At 41.8% G+C, this 4,000-nt stretch overlaps 1 non-coding gene across 1 annotated transcript; it reads right to left on the minus strand.

The window, feature by feature from the left end:
- Positions 1–3,104: 3,104 nt before the first annotated feature.
- Positions 3,105–3,178, minus strand: Trnai-uau (transfer RNA isoleucine (anticodon UAU)). Its single transcript has one exon. It is a non-coding gene; the product is annotated as a tRNA-Ile (tRNA).
- Positions 3,179–4,000: the final 822 nt, after the last annotated feature.

Here is a 4,000-nt window from a genome sequence, read left to right on the forward strand (position 1 = left end):
AGCACATGCATCGAAGCTGCTTGCAAGAATAATATACAGAAGAATGGAAAAGAAAATTGAGAATGCGCTAGGTGACGATCAGTTGGGCTTTAGGAAAAGTAAAGGGACGAGAGAGGCAATTCTGACGTTACGGCTAATAATGAAAGCAAGGCTAAAGAAAAATCAAGACACTTTCATAGGATTTGTCGACCTGGAAAAAGCGTTCGACAGTATAAAATGGTGCAAGCTGTTCGAGATTCTGAAAAAAGTAGGGGTAAGCTATATGGAGAGACGGGTCATATACAATATGTATAACAACTAAGAGGGAATAATAAGAGTGGACGATCAAGAACGAAGTGCTCGTATTAAGAGGGGTGTAAGACAAGGCTGTAGCCTTTCGCCCCTACTCTTCAATCTGTACATCGAGGAAGCAATGATGGAAATAAAAGAAAGGTTCAGGAGTGGAATTAAAATACAAGGTGAAAGGATATCAATGATACGATTCGCTGATGACATTGCTATCCTGAGTGAAAGTGAGGAAGAATTAAATGATCTGCTTAACGAAATGAACAGTCTAATGAGTACACAGTATGGTTTGAGAGTAAATCGGAGAAAGACGAAGGTAATGAGAAGTAGTAGAAATGAGAACAGCGAGAAACTGAGCATCAGGATTGATGGTCACGAAGTCAATGAAGTTAAGGAATTCTGCTACCTAGGCAGTAAAATAACCAATGACGGACGGAGCAAGGAGGAAATCAAAAGCAGACTCGCTATGGCAAAAAAGGCATTTCTGGCCAAGAGAAGTCTACTAATATCAAATACCGGCCTTAATTTGAGGAAGAAATTTCTGAGGATGTACGTCTGGAGTACAGCATTATATGGTAGTGGAACATGGACTGTGGGAAAACCGGAACAGAAGAGAATCGAAGCATTTGAGATGTGGTGCTACAGACGAATGTTGAAAATTAGGTGGACTGATAAGGTAAGGAATGAGGAGGTTCTACGCAGAATCGGAGAGGAAAGGAATATGTGGAAAACACTGATAAGGAGAAGGGACAGGATGATAGGACATCTGCTAAGACATGAGGGAATGACTTCCATGGTACTAGAGGGATCTGTAGAGGGCAAAACCTGTAGAGGAAGACAGAGATTGGAATACGTCAAGCAAATAATTGAGGACGTAGGTTGCAAGTGCTACTCTGAGATGAAGAGGTTAGCACAGGAAAGGAATTCGTGGCGGGCCGCATCAAACCAGTCAGTAGACTGATGACAAAAAAAAAAAAAAAAAAAAAAACGCAAACCGTTCAGAAGTCGTGACGGTTTTATTTCATATATTTCAATAATTGTCACTCTTTAGATAACACGTTAAAGATGAGACAATGTAAAACATTTATAGTTAATAAGTTTAAACAAATATTTGTGGTATAGCGAACTATCATATATCATTTTAATCGGCATGAAAGCGCGCAATGGAAAGTGTAATTATCCTTGGAGAATTTCTGTTGGTTTATTTCATTATTACAGCTAATGTTGGGTGAAATAATATGGAATTGTGAATCTGCCTTGATGCAAACACGTTTTGTTTTATTACTTCCCTAAACTAGTTGCATTGTAATACCGCCATCATCAGTGGGTTTCTTTATTCTTTTCATTCGAAAGTCATTGCATAATCCCAATGTTTGTTGACGTTTCTTCGGCATACACCATGCCTTGTTACTTGGTTGGCTTTTCGTTGTTCTGAGTACATATTTCGCGAACTTATTGCCAATAGCCGCCGGCCGTTGTGGCCGAGCGGTTCTAGGCGCTTCACTCCGGAACCGCGTTGCTTGTCCGGTCGCAGGTTCGAATCCTGCCTCGGACATGGATGTGTGTGATGTCCTTAGGTCAGTTAGGTTCAAGTAATTCTAAATGTAGGCGACTGAAGACCTCAGATGTTAAGTCCCATAGTGCTTAGAGCCATTTGACCATTTTTTGTCAATAGTCGACTGTAAGTAACATATGAATTACTGCCAAGATTGAATGTTATCCTTTTCCTGTGATTGCAGAGCAACTAAAAGCCGATCAACTAACCTGACAAGCTGTGTACCGAAAAACGGCAACAGACATAAAAATTATGCAATGACTTTAAAATAAAAAGAATCAAACAGCCGATTGACGATGGCTGTATTTCCGTGAAATCAGTTTGGGGAAATAAATAAACAAAGAATGTTTGCACCAAAGGCGGGTTTACAGTCCCATATTGTTTTACGCAGACACGGATAAACATAAGAGTTCAAGTTGAAATGACAAAATGAAATGACGGTAGGGACGGACGCAGTATGTTTGGGAAGACTCGGTGGCAAAAGGACTCCATGGTATTCAAATTTAGAACGTTTTAGTGAAAAAAGTGTCGTTTAATACTTAGCGTTCGCAGAACTTGGGTTTATCTGTTCGGTTTTAAAAATGTTGCATCTGAAAAGTCGTGTGACTTAGCAAATTTCCCGAATAACTTCGCGGTATTTTGTAACTTTGTGACGCACTTTCGTGAATCGAGACTCATTAACAACGAGGGATTACCTGCTCGAACTATACCAGTTACAGCAGCTCTACAGAATATGCCCTTTAATAAACAAAAGTTAACATAACGAGGTAGATTCGAACGTTGCTCGTAGTCATAAATCTCAATGCACATACATTTAACTTTACTTTTTCAGCTGTTATTGCCGTTTAGTCTTTATTAAGGGACATAAAGCACATGATATCTGTTGTCACCCAAAGAGAGTGTACGAGCGTATGTTGCCCAGACTTCGTCCCTTCTCCTGTTGCAGATACATGCAAGTATTTACAAGTATAAGAGTGGCGGTTAGGTTTGAAGTACTAACTTGTTGAATAAGTCTGAGAAATACACTGGCGGAAAAAAATTAGTACATCCTGTTAATGGTTTCAAATTCACTGAAGATTTATTATTGCAACAGTATATATAGAGTAGATAAAATGACTACATATATGAAGACAGTAACTGTTCTCGAAAGAACAGATACCATTGATGACCCTGCAGCTTCTCTAGAATAAAGGATAATTAGTCGAAACCCTCAGCTGCCGACAGGTGTTGTTGATATATCTCGATGGGGACAGCTGAAAATGTGTGCCCCGACCGGGACTCGAACCCGGGATCTCCTGCTTATATGGCAGACGCTCTATCCATCTGAGCCACCGAGGACGCAGATGAATAAAGCGACTGTAGGGACTAATCCCTTGCACGCTTCCCGTGAGCCCCACATTCCCAACTGTACACAATTTGTCATCAATGGTATCTGTTCTTTCGAGAACAACTACTATCTTCATATATATAGTTAAAGGCTACCCAGCTATTGACCTTTGTCCGTGCGAATGCGCACAGGTTGCCCGAACTCTTACGGGAATCGTCACTTGGTGTGCGCGAGTAATGATTGGATGGGCAAATATCTATTAGGTACATTACGTATGTAGATTGTGGACAGTTGGGAATGTGGGTCTCACGGGAAGCGTGCAAGGGATAAGTACCTGCAGTCGCTCTATTCATCTGTGTCCTCGGTGGCTCAGATGGATAGAGCGTCTGCCATGTAAGCAGGAGAGCCCAGGTTCGAGTCCCGGTCGGGGGCACACATTTTCAGCTGTCTCCATCGAGGTATATCAACAACACCAGTCGGCAGCTGAGGGTTTCAACTAATTATCATTTATGAAATGACTACATTTAAAGTAGCACATGCGATTCTGTGGTACCAGTTATCGACCCACGCTGGAACACACATATTAGTACATGGCGTAGCCTCCACAGGCGGCAATGGAGGCGCCGACTCTGCTATCCAGTCGATCGTACAGATGCCAAATACTGTCCCGGGAAATGCTATACCATGTCTGCTCGACCTCTTCACGTAGGTCTATAAGAGTTGTTGATTGACGAGCTGCACGAGTCACTTCTCGTCTCATCGTATCGCTCACGTACTCAACTGGAGACAAGTCCGGAGATCCTGCTGGCCAGGGAAGTTGCTGCACGTCTTAT

This window comes from Schistocerca serialis, chromosome 2 (assembly GCF_023864345.2).
Source record: "Schistocerca serialis cubense isolate TAMUIC-IGC-003099 chromosome 2, iqSchSeri2.2, whole genome shotgun sequence".
NCBI lineage: Eukaryota > Metazoa > Arthropoda > Insecta > Orthoptera > Acrididae > Schistocerca > Schistocerca serialis.